The sequence below is a fragment of the Rhinopithecus bieti genome, unplaced genomic scaffold (assembly GCF_001698545.2).
Source record: "Rhinopithecus bieti isolate Rb0 unplaced genomic scaffold, ASM169854v2 scaffold_4655, whole genome shotgun sequence".
Classification (NCBI taxonomy): Eukaryota; Metazoa; Chordata; class Mammalia; order Primates; family Cercopithecidae; genus Rhinopithecus; species Rhinopithecus bieti.
The window spans coordinates 832,620-850,534 of record NW_016804517.1 but is presented as its reverse complement, the minus strand read 5'-3'; the positions used below and the strand labels follow the sequence as shown (position 1 = coordinate 850,534).

At 37.2% G+C, this 17,915-nt stretch overlaps 1 protein-coding gene across 5 annotated transcripts in view; it reads right to left on the bottom strand.

Moving 5' to 3' along the window:
- Positions 1–17,915, bottom strand: part of LOC108527547 (phosphatidylcholine:ceramide cholinephosphotransferase 1) — a 320,286-nt gene that overhangs the window by 148,931 nt on the left and 153,440 nt on the right. For all 5 annotated transcript variants that reach the window (XM_017868867.1, XM_017868871.1, XM_017868868.1 and 2 more), the window contains 2 exons: positions 8,519–8,560; positions 3,069–3,210 (listed from right to left, as the gene is read on the bottom strand). The gene's annotated coding sequence lies outside the window, so the exon portion shown is untranslated. The remainder of the gene's footprint in view (positions 1–3,068; positions 3,211–8,518; positions 8,561–17,915) is intronic.

Here is a 17,915-nt window from a genome sequence, read left to right as displayed (position 1 = left end):
TAGGAATAAAACTGGAAGCATCTTTACCAAAATATTATCAATGGCTGTATCTGAGTGCTAATCTTTATTTTGTTGTTTAAACTTTTCAATATTTACCAAATTTTCTTTTTTTCCTTTTTGTTCATACTTAAACAAATGTTTTTTATATTTTTCTTCTCTTCTACTTTTATCTTAGGTTCAGGAGATACATGTGCAGGTTTGTTACATGGGTAGGTTGTGTGTTGCTGAGGTTTGGTGTACGAAGGATCCCATCACCAAGGTGGTAAGCACAGTGCCCAACAGTTAGTCTTCCAATCCATGCCTCCCTGACCCTCTCTCTCAAGCATTCCCTACTGTCTATCGTTCCCATCTTTATGTATTCAATGTTTAGCTCCCACGTATAAGTGAGAACATGTGCTTTTTGGTTTTCTGTTCCTGCATTAGTTCACTTAGAATAATGGTCTCCAGGTGCTTCCATGTTACTGCAAAGGACATGATTTCATTCTTTTTTATGGCTGTGAATATTCATCAAATTTTCTATGTAGAATCAGGAAAAGACACTTAAAAGCAGAAAGAAATTTTATTTACTGAAAAGAAATGGTGTACCTAAAATTCTGAGATTCATATATAAATGCCAGAGCTGTCCTTAACTGTGTGATTGTGTGGCAAAATTCCAGTCCCAACTTGCTTTGGAAGAAACAGCTGCTCATGCAACTGCTAAGGTGAGTCGACCCTAATTGCTGCTAGCAGTGTGGTTAGCACTGGGTGGGAAATGGCATGTAGCCCAAGCAGACACATCCAGTTCTCAAGAGTGGCTCAGTCCATCATTCACCAGAATTGCCACTGTCCTGACAAAACCTCGTTGACAAACACCACCAACCCCATCTAGAAGCTTTTGCTTCTGTGAGGACGAGGCTTATTTAGCTGTTTAGGACTGCCTTTGTATGAATCCTAAACATAAGAAAATTCTTAGACATGTTTATGATCTAAATGTCACCACTGTGTATAATCAGCTAGGCAATGTAATTGTTAGAAACATTGCTGGTGAAAAACAGATCTAGGTTCAATTCTGGCCCTGCTATTTTCTAATCACATGAGCTTTGGCAAGTTTCATAATCTTATAAACCTCAGTGTATTCATCTTTCAGTGAGGTTGACCACATCTATCTCTCAGGATTTTTAGGATCATTTAAAATATTTTTCAGTATTTACATCTACTAATTTAATGAGAACATTCTAGAAGCCTAAATATATAGAAATTTCAAATTATTTAGCCCCTTATTGAAAACAATCAGATACCATATATTCTTAAACTTAAACTTAAAACCTATATCCTTCTATACAAGGCAACTTCCCAGCTGTACACATTGAAAGTGGTCACTGAGCCAAAACTAAGTACTTGAATAGATGTTCCATATTTTAAAGAATTCAGGTTCTAAAACAACTTTGTGAACTACGGGAGAATATTTCTGGCAAAATCTTATCATTCTTCTATGTCATCTTCAATAACTCTGTACTAGTAGGACCATATTAGAAATATAAAAGTCCACTCCTGTCTCCCATGCTAGACTCATAATCAACTCAGAAAACATACAATCAGTAAAGACATCAGAGCCTATGTAAGAAAGAGGGCATATTTTAATAATGTCTCATACCAATAATATATTCTCAGTGATATTATAAAAATAATAAAAGTTGAAAATTTTAATTTTAATGGTTCAAATTAAGTGTTATAATTATAAACCAAATAAAATGTCATGAAATGGGGGGAAAGTAGCAGAAGCTGAAAAAAGAAGATTAAAATTCCACAAGAATAAGATTTTTTTTTTTTTTTAGATGGAGTTTCACTCCTGTTGCCCAGGCTGCAGTACAGTGGCAAGATCTCAGCTCACTACAACCTCCGCCTCCCAGGTTCAAGTGATTCTCCTGCCTCAGCCTCCTGAGTAGCTGGGACTACAGGCACCCACCACCATGCCCAGCTAATTTTGTATTTTAGTAGAGAGGTGGTTTCACCATGTTGGCCAGGCTGGTCTCAAACTCCTGACCTCAGGTGATCGGCCCGCCTTGGCCTCCCAGAGCGCTGGGATTACAGGTGTGAGCCACCATGACCAGCTGAATAAGAATATTTTTAAAACTCTGCTTCAAAAAGGGAATACAGCAGGGCATACTATTTCTATCATACACAATTTAAGACAGACTCAGTGCTGAATCCCATTCTTGCCACTTACTCTCTGGGAATAGCAGGCCAGTTGTTTAACCACTTGGAACCTTATTTCCTCATCTGCAAAATGGGACTCGCTTAATGCTTTCATGATGGTGTGACAAAGACACGTAAAATACTCAACACAAGGTACATTTGTAGTGTTCTTCATTGGTAGATGGAAAAAAAAAAAAGACTACAAAAATCCTAAAGGATCAAGGTAACATATGACAATAACATAGGCTGTGCCTTACCAAGAGAGCCAGTGCATCCAAAGCCAGACATCCACCAAAGGTCACAGGATATGAAATAATGGATATGAAATAATGGGTGTCCCTGATCTTGATGATACATTGTTGAGGAGATAAAATTAAAGGCTAAAAACCAAGAAAATGGGGTAAACATTTAACGGGGGTCAAGAAACAAGCAGGTCAAAGTAAATGACTAAGAGGGAACCAGTCAATCTGATACAACCACATCCAATCAGAAACGGCCTTGATGATGTTCAGGGAAAAGTAAAGCCAGTCACAGCTGATTATAAGACACATTTGCTGAGCTTTGACATTGACTGCTCTACTCCCAGGAAAGAAGGCAATGAGGTCTTTAATTAGAAATTTGCTATCACTTTCATGTGATAAGAGTCTAATGTCCTTGAGGCATTGGGAAGGACACTCAAGGGTCTGAATCAGAGTTCATCAAAGAGTGACGAGTGATATCCCACCACACAGCCAAGGTTACAGAAAGATACCAGGTATTTCAGGCCTGAGAGTTCTGTCCTATGAACAGTGGGATTCAAGAGAAGAGCTCATTCCCAGAGAATGACTCCATTTGACTGAGTAGAGCAGAGTGGGCCACATCAGGTTCAATCAGCGTTCTTTGTTAATACATACCTCCAACAGCTGCTGTTTTGCATTTATCGACAGGTTCCTCTAAAAGTATTCTCAGGTATACTTGCTGAGTCAGGGTCTTGTCTTCTATTTCATGTTTCCAAACCATACACTTTTGGGCATCCCAAAGAACTCAGTGGTGTGCCTGGAACAAAGAAGCAGTTTCAGCTTAACGACTTCAAAACAGAATCACAAAATTCTAAAGCTGACAGAGACTGTGTAAATTCAGTGCAGTTTACTATAAATAAAAGGATTAAAGTACTTATAAACTTGGAAACAAATAATTCATAATGAACCTTCCCTACCTCCTCCCATTTTTTCTTTCTTTTCTAGCTTTTAATTGTTGTATTTTTTACAGTAGTATAATATATACATATAACATAAAGCTTACTCCATCTTTTCTAATTAAAAGTTAAGTTTTTAGCCCTATGACTATAAAAGGTGTTTCTCCTTTTATATAATTATCTACTATTTTTAGTTGCCAACAAATAATTGATTATCATAAATTAAGTATAACTTTGAAGTTTCAGCTTCAAACTGAAAACAAAGGTAACTACTGAGTTATCGTCTTTACAAGTTGACTTATAAAAATGTTATGATCTCTCTGGGGCCAAAACATTACCCTCATAAGTAACAGCTTTTATAGTTATATATGTGTACATGGTACACATTTCCTAGCAGCATAATCAGGAAGCTAGAGACAATGTCTTGTACTAAAGAACAAAGAGGGCTATTCATTTAGTGCCTCATTCATAGTAATTTGTACTTATGTGTGGAAGAATATGGAATCTAATGGTAGCTAGAAAGGTAGCATATTTTAGTTCGACCGTATTTAATTTAATCAATAACATTTTCTTTTTTTTTTTCCTATGATAATCTATAAGAAGTAGGCTCTCAACCCTTTTCAGGATCATATAAGCCCTACAGTATTATCTATGAAAACTAAGCCTGTTCCATCCCTCCCCACTTAAATTTCAGGACAATCGTTAACTCCTTAAAGCTATCCCTGGACCCCAGGATAAAAATCACAGGTGCTCTCCAGCTGTCAAGCTGGGGAGCTGATACCTTGAGCCAACTAACAGACTTAATTCTATAAACAATTCTTATAGACAAAAACAATCCACTACTCTCAATAGTCCTAAGGACTTAGTTAGGACCAGGCATCCCTCCGCACCCTCCCATCTTTTAATCATTCTTTATTCTATCTGTAAGAAATGGTGCTACATCTGTAAATAATCAAACATAGGCATAAAGAAAGCAGTTATCAACTAAAACAGCAATAAAATAAAACAAACAAACAAAAACTAGGACTCTTTTGCCATTATATTAGCTTAAAAATATTCAATTAAAGTTTCAGGCCAGGCATGGTGGCTCATGCCTATAATTCCAGCACTAACCTAGGCAACAAAACGCTTAGGAAATGATGGAGATTCTGGTTCCTCAGAAGGGGAGTGGGAAGACTGAAAAGATGGGGGTGGTGAAGCGTGTATAAAAAAAAAAGACCCTTACCCCGCACCATAAATTAAAGTTAACTCAAGATGGAGTAAACACCTAAAATTAAGACCTGAAACTATAAAATTCCTAGAAAAAAAAAAAAAAAAAAACCATAGAGGAAATGCTTCATGACATTGGAGTTGGCAATGATTTTTTGGATATGACATCAAAAACACAGGTTAAAAAAAAACACACACACACACACACACAAAATAAGCAAATGGGACTACATCAAACTTAAAACCTAAAAGAAGCAATCAACCAAGTGAAAGGACAACCCACAGAAAATATTTGTAAACCATATATCTGACAAAGTGTTAATATCCAGAATATATAAAGAATGCCCACAATTCAACAACAAAAAGCTAAATAATAATTAAAAATTGGCAAAGGATTTGAATGGACATTTCTCCAAAGAAGATATACAAATGGTCAATAAGCACATGAAAAGATGCTTAACATTCCTAATCATCAGGAAAATGCAAATCAAAACCACAGTGAGATATCATCTCATACCCATTAGAATGACCACTATCAAAAACAAAAATAGAAAATAGCAAATGTTGACAAAGATGTGGAAAAGTTGACTGGAATATTTGTACATTGTTGGCAGAAATGTCAAATGGTACATTTCTGCCAGTTATGGCAGTTCCTCAAAACATATGATCCAGTAAGCTCACTTCTGGTATGCATCTGAAAGAATTGAAAGCAGGGTCTTGAAGAGATATCTGTACACCCTTGTTTACTTAAGCACTACTCACCATAGTTAACAGGTGGATGCAACCTACACATCCAATGGCAGATGAATAAAGAAAACATGGTATATACATACAATGGAATATTATTCAACCTTAAAAAGAAGGAAATCCTCTAATATGCTCTAACATGGATGAACCCTGAGGACATTATGCAAAGTAAAACAAGCCAGTCACAAAAAGACAAATATTACATGATTCCACTTATATGAGATATCTAAAGTAGCCAAATTTACAGAAACAGAAGGTGGTTTGTACGGTGGTTCGTAGTTGCCAGAGGCTGGGCAGTCAGGCTAAAGGGGTGTTGCTATTCAATGGGTATAGAGTTTCAGTTTTGCAACATAAAAAGTTCTAGAGAGCTTTTGCACAACAATGTGTACATAGTTAACACTACTGTACACTTAAAAATGATTATATTTTATGTTATGTGTTTTTTACCACAATAAAAACAAATGAGAGATTATCCTGGATTATCTGAATGGGCCTAATATCATCACCAGGGTCCTTAAAAGTGGAAGTGGTAGACAGAAAAGGAAGTCAGAGTCATGCAATATGAGGCCATTTGACCATTGCTGACTTTAAAGACAGAAAGGTGCCAGGAGCCAAGAAATGCAGCCAGCAGCAATAAGCTAAAAAATAAAAACAAGGTAAGGGACTCTTCCCTAGAGTCTCTGGAAAAGAGTGCAGCCTGTGGACACCTGTTTTGTTTTGCTACAGGGTCTCATTCTGTCGCCCAGGCTGGAGTGCAGTGTCATGATCCCTGCTCAGTGCAACCTCTGCCTCCAGGGTTCAAGTGATTCTCATGCCTCAGCCTCCCGAGTAGCTGAGACTACAGGCATCCACCACCACACCCGACTAATTTTTGTATTTTTTGGTAGAGACAGGATTTCGCCATGTTGGCCAGGCTGGTCTTGAACTCCTGACCTCAAGTGATCTGCCGGCCTTGGCCTCCCAAAGTGCTGGGTTTACAGGCATGAGCCACTGCGCCTGGCCCGTTGATTTTAGCCCAGTGAGACCTGCCATCAGACTTCTGACGCACAGAACTGTAAGATGATAAATTTGTGTGGAGCAAAGAAGGGGAGGAGGGAGGGAAGAAGGGAGAGAGGGAGGGAGTTAGAACCCCAGATCCTCTGCCTCACCTGGTAGAGCCAAACAAACTATCCCTACTCCTTAAGAAGGGGCAGTTTACCCTCTGGAGAAAATGATACAGCAAGACTTCAAACCTAGACTCCAGATAAGGCTGAAACAAAAGCACTGGATCTAAGCATTCTCAGGCTTGGATGGTGAGACCTCTGGCTCCCTTCCTCCTCACTCCTCTGTGGTGCCCCAAATCCTTACAGGTAGGCTTATACCCTACAAAAAAGGTAAACAAAAAATTCCTTTTTGGAGAAACTGAAAGGTCCAAGGAAAAAAGTCTGCAGATTTTGATACGTGATAATTACCCACTGAAATGGCTAGTAAGGCCTCGGCTCAAAGACCTTAGAGTGAAGCCAATCAGGTAACAAAATCGCAGTCCATTTTTTATTGTCTTACTCTTAAGTAAGAACAGACAACTAAATCCCCAGCACTCATTTGGGAAGAGCCTTTAACATTAAAATCAGTGATCAAAATAAGAAGATAAAGGGAACACACAGGAAAATGTGCAAAGAACAGGAAAAACCAGCAAAATAGTTCAATTCCTATTCTCAAAAAAATGAGAAAATATTGCATCTATGAAACAAAACAGGATCCTAATTTTAAAACAAAATATTCATAGATCCTAAAAAATTAAATTCAAAATTACAAACCTGCTAGCAGAAATTAAACATTCAACTGATACCAAGAAAACCTCTCAGAAAGTAGAAGAAAAACACAGAAAGATGGAAAATAGCTAAGAGTAAGACTTAAGAAAATTAGAGGATCAAACTAGTAGGTGCAAATACCCAACTAACAGACTAAGAGAAAAGAGAGAATGGAGGAAAATTATCAAAGAAATAGTACAAGAAAATTTACAAATTGACAGACATCAGTTTCTAAGCTGAGAGGACCATGAACATCAAAAACAATGAAAAGTGTCCCAATATTGCAGAATTCTGGAGATAAAGTATGAAACATTTTCCAGAGACAAAAAAACAGTTCACAAACAACCAACTGGGAGGCAGAATGGCTTGAGACATCTCAACTTATATCAGAGCTCAGCCACAAAAAAAATAGTTATAATGAAGTAGACATTAATACTTATCTAAATATAGACTGCATCAAGAAAATAAAGACAGGAAAAGTAGGTATGTAGTAAGGGTAAAGGGTGCAGTAACAATGACTGCAACAAGAAAATAAAGAGACAGGAAAAGTAGGTATGTAGTAAGGGTAAAGAGTGGTCTATGAGAGAGAACTCTTCAGCAGGAAATCAATGTATAAGTCCAAGATTTTAAAAGGAATCAATAAATGGCACTTAGAGCATACGATGTGTTGTTTAGAAATAGGTAGATGAATACTGGAAAATACAACTAAAAGGATTGAAAAGGGCTATCTTTAGGCAAAGGGGCAATAAGAGTATTAAAAAAAACAATGAATGGCTATTAGAGTACTATTTGAATTCTTAAACATTATACATGCAATTACCTCTAAATAAATAAAATAAATAAATGAAAGGAAAGAAGGAAGGAAGGAAAGGAGGGAGGGAGGGAGAAAGACTTAAGAAAACAATTCTACAAATTGTTACACACTAGAGATCTTCAATGTTCATCTACACAGAAAGAATGAAAACAGCAACTGTCCTAATATTATACAAATGATTACTTGAGGCTTGGGATAAAATTTCCAAATATAGTGCCATACATAGATTCCAAAAGTGCTGTACTGCAAACACCTAAAATGATAACAGGCTGTGGAAAATAATATTGAATGCTTCAAAAATATGACTCAAATAATGAAGACACTGATGTCAGATATGTACGTAAAGAGTTGGAAGAAAATTATTCTGGGGTAGGAAAAAAGCATTAGTTATAAATACTCCATTTTGTATAAAATACATACTTGCTCAAAATATGTACATAACTAAATTAATTAAATGGTAATATGTATTTGACTATTTCATTTATATCCCCAAAGTATTCCTTATATATTCCAGTTGCCCACAAAAATTGTTTGTTTAGATCCTTTCATTGGGAGAACACAGAAAACATAAATTAGCATAAAAGGTAAATAACTTAAAAATCCATTTACCTGAATCATGCTGTTATTTTCTTCATCAGTCTTCCTTCCAATCTAGAAGAAAGTAATATGTAAATTAAAGTGCATTCTTCATGCAATGAGCTGCTTATAAGAAAAAAAAACCTAAAATCCAAGTTAACTATTATTCACTTCTTGTTATGTATCCATAGGAAAAGAAAAGCATTATTTCACCAATTCCCAACTAATTTCTGGCTGTCATGGTATTCAGAGTAAGCTTCTATTAGACAATGCCAAGCAGAAGTAAGCATGCAAATCCAATGTCAATTAAAAAATCGCACACCAAATGCAGCTGATGGCATAACAGGAGTTTTAAAACCATGTACCTTTATAAATTATCTCCTCTCCATTTAGGTAAATAACTGCTAACTGACTATATAAAAAAGATAAAGAAGCAAGAAAGTGTATTTTTTAAACCATAATAATCACAACCCTGGGGTAAATTTTCATTTTTACCAAAATGCAATCAATAGCAAGTTAAGTGGAACAACCACAGACCACATACATAAGGATATGATCAAACAGCTTATAAATAACTCTAACCCACATCACCCTAAAGGCTTAAAATGCTTCCGCGTTTTATTTCATGAAAGACTTTTCAGCTAAAATGAAATATGACCCTGTGTAAGTAAAATACACAAGTGAATTAGGCTACATGTAGAAAGAGGAAAAAGTAATTTTTTAAAAAATTAGCAAGCCCAGAAATCTTGTGTGGCTTAATAAATTTTCTTAAAGTGAACATCACTCTCCCAAAAAGTCAACACTGCCCTGCCTTCAAATAGCACACATTAGTTTTGCCTGTTGGGCTAGGTATAATTATTTAGGAATCTATCTGGGAGTCTAAGAATCCCTGTATCTGGTCAAAAATAAAATGCTTTAAGGAAAGGGGAGCAAGTAGTTGAAGACTACAAAGTGGTATTATTTCAGAAAGATGTTGATGTGTCTGAGGAAAAAATTTTGGCTGATTGGTTGATTATATGAGGTCAACCTGCAAGTTCTCCAGAGACCAAAGGACAGAGAAGCAGTTTATGATAGAAACAGAAGGGGAAGGGCCTTCCTGTTGTCCAGGAGGAATGGACTTCTGGGAATAAGATGGGAGAAGGCAGGAGCAGAGGGGAGAGAAGGGAGTGGGGAGGGAGGGTGGCCTCCTTTCTATAAGTACAGAAATACCTATAAAGATAGTAACCAAGCTCGTCCGTGCTAGAAGCTAGATGAAATTACTAATGTATGATCTCATTTAATCTTCCAATTCCTATGAAGCCTGTTTTGCAATCCCCAGTTGACAGATACTAATACTGAGTCTCAAATCACCAATGGTGTCTGATGTAAACAGTTTGTGGGTAAAATAATGCTATTCCTCTTTACAGCTTGAATGCAGCGCTAGATTCACCATCAACAAAAAGAGAGAGATTCATGAAAATGAAGCCTTATAATTAAATACAGAATATGCTGTTTTGTCCCTACCCACAAATCATTTAAAGGAAAAGAATCAATTTATTCAGTACCCAAGAAGTCTTCTGAATTACCAGAAAGTGGAATCGTTTTGTTACTTGTAAAGTAGGCCCATGTTATCTTTTTGTACATCAAAGAAGTTTCAAAAGAAACTGAATTTCATAAGAGATAATTTTCTGACATGTTAACTGGTTTTATGGCACTGTGTGCTTTCCCACTGTAATGGGAGAAATCAGAAGAACACAGTGTCCCTCAGAGATAGCCACAGATGCAAAGAGGCAAATTACCACCAGATAATTATTGAAGAACCCATGATAGTGTCACCTTCAAATGGCATGCCACACCTGCATGAATATTTAATTTCTATCACAAGTACTTTCAAAAAGCAGGGGCCAAAATAGGAACATAGTTGAAAAGGGGAACTTTCCATTCTGCCATTTGACAGGAAGAAAATAAAATATCTACCTTTTAAGGCAATATGTAATATATCAAAGACATGTACAAAGACATGTAGCTAAAAAGATCTTCCTACATCCTCACTGGTGAACACAAAGTAATGTCTCAATGACAATAAATGATTGTGAGACATCATGAGATACCTTTATACTTAACCCCACAAGAACCCTATGTGTGTGTGTTGGGTGAGGGGTGAGGGTGAAGGGTTTAGAATCCCCTACTTAACCAGATGAAGACATTAGGCTCATAACAGAGGTTATGTTGTAACTTGTCCAAAGTTGCAAATTTGTCCAACGTCAAACTTTGAGGAAATGGGAAAGGGTTCCAAACTACATGTCGGATACCTTTAGGCTATTGTGTTGACCATAACAACTGTGCCTTGATGATGAATATACTTGAATCTGTTTTTCAATAAAAATTGATCCATTCACTATTTTCCAGTTTCAAATTGCTTTTGCTATCTTCCTGAGTAAAGGATCTTGACACTCCTTCCTCCTGTGAGGTGGAGTAAGTATTCTGTCAGTGAGTGGCTTGAGAAGGTCTAGAGGGACTCTTTTTAGGATAGCTGCTAAAGCCTCTGAGAGCACCCTGGTGATCTTCCTTTTATAGGATCTAGCATATGGAATGCATAGTAAAAGCTGCAGGCTTGATTTTTCAGGGGACACATGCCATGAAGATACAATGCAAAAAGTTCTTTCTGGGACTCTATGAGTAAGCAAGTTAACAATGCATACCATGCACAGTAAATCATCTAAGGAAAAAATTACCCAATTATACTTAAAAGTCTGTGGCTCTAAACTTTCAATTGAGGATTGAGCAAAGTATGGCATGAGTCTTTGCAGACATTAACCTAATGACATGCAGAATACTGGTGGTGGGGGAAGTGTGGTACAGAATAAGGTACTCTTCTCCTATTCAATAATTCTGGTATAGCAATACTCAAACTCCTATGTGTTTACTACTTGTGACTTCCTCTCAAGGAAAACACACTGGAGTAGGAGAAGGTTCAAAGGGTAAAAAGGATTGGGCATAAGAACCAAGGTTGTGGAAAGAAAAGATTAAAGTTCACAAAATTCTGCAAGGCATTGGCAAGCCCTCACTTTGTAAGTTTACATTTGTAGGGTCAACCCTTTCAAAACTTATTACTTCCTCTTAGACTGGGGGTGCGGGAGGGCAGTGGTTCCATTCTGGGGCCAATCTGATTGATCAATAGGCAGTGGCTTCCTAGAAACCACACCAGAAGACAGTGCCCAAATCAACTGCCATTGTCCGCTATGGACACACGATGTGGAAATTGCAGCAGGCATGCTTCGTCTTTGGCAGCCCTGTCCCACACCCTATTATTAGAGTTCAGTTGTCGATTCTCAGGGGAAAGACGGTGTGTAATAAGAAATAAATAATATAGAGAGACCAGGAAGAGCACTCCACTAAAACTGCATTTTATTAGAATAGTAAAAACACTGAAAACTTTCTCATTCTTACTCATAAACAGCATGTTTTGCAAATTAGAGCCTGGCTTAAGAGAATACAAAATCCAAAGTAGAAAGTTTGTGTTTTCTTCCTTTATACAAAGTTAGTGTTTTCTTCCTTTAATATCTAACTCTCAATAAACAGAGTTTAACTGACCCTTTTCGCCCTTTCTTCTGCTTGGAGGAGAACCTTTACTATCTCTCAAACAGGATCCTGCTGCTGTCAAAAAGCCCCAGGCATGGTCTCTAGCTTTGGTGACTGAAGGTTGCAAGTCTCTTGCTGCAGTCACCCTTAAAGCTTCTTCCTGCCAGCAGCTGGTATCACTGGTATCAGCTCTCTTCACAAGGGAGGACTTTCCACTACACTTAAGGAAAGACTTAATCTTCCCTTCACTACACTGCTTTCTTACCTTTTCTAGATTAAAAGAGTAACGCAAAGGGTAAAGTCCTTCCTCAAACTTTGCCTCAATTTACAGCCAAGCATGATTGTTTCGGGTAAGTTACAGAGCTCCTCTCTTGAAACTGCTGGCTGAGATGTAAAAGAAAACAAAAAATAAAAAAAACCATCCATTAACTACCCTGGGAGTTCAGCAACTTCCAAACTGGCCTCTCAAACCAGTTTCCCTTTTCCTGTAAAACGCATTTGAATAGAGTTTAGAATAACAGGTTCACCTAGGAGGAAGGAACAGACTTACGGATTGCAATCTACTAAAACTGTAGGAGCTAAATGAGAGATTTAATGAGAGATAAAAATTCCAAAGAAATATACCACACACCCTTAAGGAAGTAGTTACTAAAAAAGATGATAAAGAGTGAAAGCAACTATGCTCCAGGCAATGGTGAGATAAGTTCATGGACCATAACTGGTCAAAGACTGGAAACTAAACCAGTTTTAAGCACGACCTCAAAGCAAACAACACCTCCGCTCACCTTCCCAGAAAGAGTGACCAAGTGCCTTCGCTTAATGCTGCAGAAAAGAAGAGATACTTTATCCTTTCATTCGGCAAACATTTATTGAGCAAGAAGGTGAGATTATATAGAGATGAAAGAGCAGCTTCCCTGAAGGAGCTTAGTTTAGCAAGGAGAAAAAAAACACGTAAATCAGTATTTACATTTCTATGTGGTACCAGGGAGTCATAACACTGAGCTAAAGCACAACATCAACCAACACAAACACTTCCCTGGTAGGGGCCAGACACAATTCTGATATTTTTAGGTAACTCATTTGAATCTTTGAAACAAGCCTATGAGACTGGCAAACACTTTTCCTGGTTTACTGGTGCAATTAGTGTGTATGAGATATAAAAAAGGATCTTTCAAACACAGAGTTTACTCAAAATAAATCTTCAAATTATGCCTCCCTCCCCAAATACAAATCTCAATCCCTATTTTAGCTTTTGCAGGTTGCCCAGCAGTATCTGAGGTTCCCAGAACTCTCACTGAGAAATTCACAAATTGAAGAAATAATTTCCTATATCACAGGACTTGTTATCAAGGGCCACGTCAGTAATGCCCTGCCTACAGTAGAGCATTACTAAAAACAAACAAAATGAGAGCAGTTTTGTTTGTTTTTAAATCCTTACCCACAGATGTACCAAAATAATCTTCTACGTGATTTAATCCTAGCTTCGTCAAGGGCAAGAGTCACACCATGTCTGTGTTTAATGAGTTCTCAGTATATAAGACAGACATTGGTTAGCACCCAGTAAAATCATATCATATTTGTGTTACCAATTAAATCAAATTGATCTTCTCAGTTATTGTCAAGACCACCTTTACTTTCTATATTTATTATTTTCTTTTTTAATTTTATTTTTATTTGACAAATACTTGTATACATTTATGGAGAATAATGTGATGTATTTTGACATATATTTACAATGTGGAAAGATTAAATCAGGCTAACACATCTATCACCTCACATACTTATTTTTTGTGGTGAAAACATGTAAAATCTATTCTTCTAGCAATTTTCAAATCTATGATGCATTATTTATTAATATTACAGTCATCATTCCTTACAGTAGATTTCTTGAACTTATTCCTCCAGTTTATCTCCCCATCCCTCCTCCCCCTTAACCATCCCAGCCTCTGGTAACCACCATTCTACTCTCTACTTCTGTGAGTTTGACTTTTTAAGAATCTACATATATGTGAATCATGTAGTAACATAATGTCCTCCAGGTTCATCCATGTTGATGCAAATGCCCCCACTTTTTAAAGGGTGAATAGTATTCCATAGTGTGTATATGCCACATTTTCTTTATCCATTCATCTGATAATGGACTCCTAGGTTGTTTCCATATCTGAGCTATTGTGAATAGTGACACAATAAACATGGGAGTGCACATATCTCTTCTGCATTCAGATCAAATTTCTTTGGCTACAGTCTTAGACGTGAGATTACTGAATCATATGGTAATTCTATTTTCGGTTTTCTGACAAATCTCCATACTGGTTTCCATGATGATTGTATTAATTTTCATTCCCACCAAAAGTGCACAGGGGTTCCCTTTTCTCCACACCAGTCATTATTTTCAAGACTAGATTACTACCCACCCTCAAAAGAGTTATTCATTGCCAAGTATTTGCTCCTGCAGTTCCCTGTAATGCCCTTCCTCTATCCTGCTCCCCACACTGTTAATCCATTCCCATCACCTGGCTTAGAAAGAACAATGGAAATATGATCCAATAAAATCTGGATTAGGAATTAGGTAATTACCACCACATGATATTGGAATATAATACAATTTCCATTAAAACCGTCTTCACACAGCCTTATTCCACTACCAACATGTTTAACTAAAGTAATACTAACATGTTTAGTTTAACTAAATAGAACTGTTAATGCTTAAAAAAAAATAGTTCTCTACACTATGTTTAATCTACTGTGGTCCAAGCAGCCTCTGTCTGGAACAGTAATACTCTCTCCTTAACTAGTCAGAAAGTCCCACAAGGATGGGTTATGTCATATCCCAAACAGACAGTACATAATCCAACAATTTAATAAATATTTTTAAAACTAAATGCCTTGCCTTTTGAACTTGGATTCTTTTAGAATTTGTGGAGAATAAATATCTATTGAAAAGTAAAGGAATTCACAGGACAAGGAGACTTTCTTAATTTCCTTTTAAAATACTTTGAAGGAACATTATGGCTTCAAAAGAAAATTCAACATGAATTGTCAAAACCAAGCTATCATAATAAACTTTCCAAGTCTCAAAACCTGTCTTCTGTGTTTCTAAAAGAGGCAAAATTTGACAAGCAAATAAGAATAAAATGGACCAATAAAAAACTTCAAGTTTACTCCAATATAGAAACAGACTAAATATAAAACCCAATTACAATGCAGATTACAGGAAATGTTTTTAACCAAGAATAAACTAATTTATTCAAACTGGATTTGTAGTAGACGTATTTCAGAGTATCTGTTCACCCACTCCCATTTCTGGGGGACTCTGCCACATTCTCAGGCCCAGTTGTCTCTCAATTGCCATCTTCTATCACCTGACACAACTCCACAAGCACACAGCCATAGCTGATCAAACCCGAAAGAACACCTGACCCAAAGAGAGCCATTCAGAAGCTGGCCAGAAGCCTGTGGCTTGGGTTTGATTACTTGCTAAAATGATGAACTCAGTCAATCAGCTTTGCCGCTGCGGGAACTAAACCCTGAAGGAACTTGCCAGTTAGATGTCATGGTGAAAGGTCAAGAGGAACACTTAAGCTCAGGGCAATCATCATGGGCCAAGTCTGCCACAGAAAGCAAGTACTGGACTGAAGCCAGTTCCCAACCTGAGGTTTCAGGGGATCTACATTTTGAACCCTCTTCTGGAGTGAGAGTGACCTGGTTTTTGCCACCAAAAGACAGAGCTTATGATAGCAACCTAAGTTAAAATCTTATGTAAAGACCTACCATTGACATATTTAGTAAGAACAAAATCACCTTCTTTTAGATAATTAGAGGAAACAGCTTACATCACTTAGCAATCTGAAGTCAGGTTTGTTTGTTTGTTTGTTTTAAAAAAAATAAAAAGGAGTTTTATTATTTTCAAATTGTCTCCTCTGGACTTCTGGTTCTTCACCTTCAAAGTGAGGTCTGTTTATTAGACCCTCTCTAAGTCCTTTTAATGGTTTATAATCTCAGTACAGGCACCCTGAGACAAAGGAAGCCTCTCTGTGGGCAGTGTTTGGACAGTGGTGGAAAACATTCTCCACTACCTTAGCTGTCACATGATGAATTCTCATTCTATTAAATTCATAATTAGAACTAACAAATTTTCTACAAAATTCTTAAGATGAGTCAGTTCATAAGGCTATCTCATTTTAGACATAGGTACACAGAATATTAGAATTTTCATACTGTTGATTGCTCTATTTTCATTTAAAATACTTAGTTATACTCAATGCCCTGCCTCTCCCTTAGTTTAAAAAAAAAAAAAAAAAAAAAAACAAAGAAGAAGGAGAGAGTGCTATCCTTTTAGTCATTAGAGGAAACACTTAGATCAGAAATGATGCTACAACCTTAACCATACATTGTCAATACTCCACTTTGGGGAGCAGGGGGCATGGTAACAAAATAAAATATTGGAAATACAAACACTCTTATCATTCAGGCTTTAACATAAATTAAAACAGCATTTATCTCAGAGTCTAAAATTGTGAGTATTCAATGAAGAAAACTGCTCCAGAAGCATTTTTTAAATGATATCAGAAAAAACTGTCCAAGATTGAGAAATGGGAAAAAGAGATTCCTAGGTATGTTTCCAGAATATCCACGTCAATAAGGCTATGCACTTTTGACTAACTTTCCATTTCACTGTCAGTAATTCCAAGTAATTCTTGTCCATAGCAATGTAAATAAATTTTGTCCAGTAAAGATATGATTGATTTCTACCTGGAAGAAAAGATAACCCCAAACATTACATTTTATTGCTCCATGGATATTAACCAACTGTGTTATATATTGATATATTTATTTCAGCATTCCTGGGGGGTTTTCAGTTCCTCAAATTTGCCTTTAATTCACCTTAGTTAATCCCCTCATTAACTGAACTGAACGAACCTTTGATATATGTTCAGTTTATATCTGCATGCAATATACTTTTAACCTTTCAAAAATTACTCTTTAGCAGTAACAGTCCATTTTAAAAATCAGTCCATTATAACATCTGGAAAGGTATTTGTTGTTTACAGTTAATGGTAAATACATAACTCATCAGGCTATGAATAACCAGTCCATGTTATTTGGAAGCCAGGTTGATATAGTTTGGCTCTGTGTCCCTACCCAAATCTCATGTTGAATTGTCCAGTTTTAGACGCGGGGCCTGGTGGTAGGTGACTGGATCATGGGGGTAGTTTCTAATAGTTTAGCACCATCCCCCCAGTGCAATCTCATGACACAGTTCTTACCAGATCTGCTTGTTAAAAAGTGTGTAGCATCTCCCCAACCATTCTCCTGCCAATCATGTAAAGATGTGCCTGCTACCCCTTCACCTTCCGCCATGATTGTGAGTTTCCTGAGGCCTCCCCAGAAGCAGAAGCCTGTACAGCCCGCATAACTTTAAGCCAATTAAACCTCATTTCTATATAAATTACTCAGTCTCAGGTAGTTCTTTACAGCAGTACAAGAACAGACTAATACAGAAAATAGGGGATGGGTGCAGTGGCTCACACCTTGTAATCCCAGCATTTTGGGTACCCGAGGCAGTTGGATCACCTGAGGTCAGGAGTTCAAGACCAGCCTGGCCAACATGGTAAAATCTTGTCTTTACTAAATATACAAAAAAAAAAAAATAGCCAGGCATGGTGGCGCATGCCTATAATCCCAGCTACTTGGGAGGCTGAGGCAGGAGAGTCACTTGAACTCAGGAGGCAGAGGTTGCAGTGAGCCAAGATTGTGCCACTGCACTCCAGTCTGGGCAACAGAGCAAGACTCTGTCTCAAAATTAAAAAAGGAGGGAAGGGAAGGGAAGGGAAGGGAAGGGGAGGGGATGGGAGGGGAGGGGAGGGGA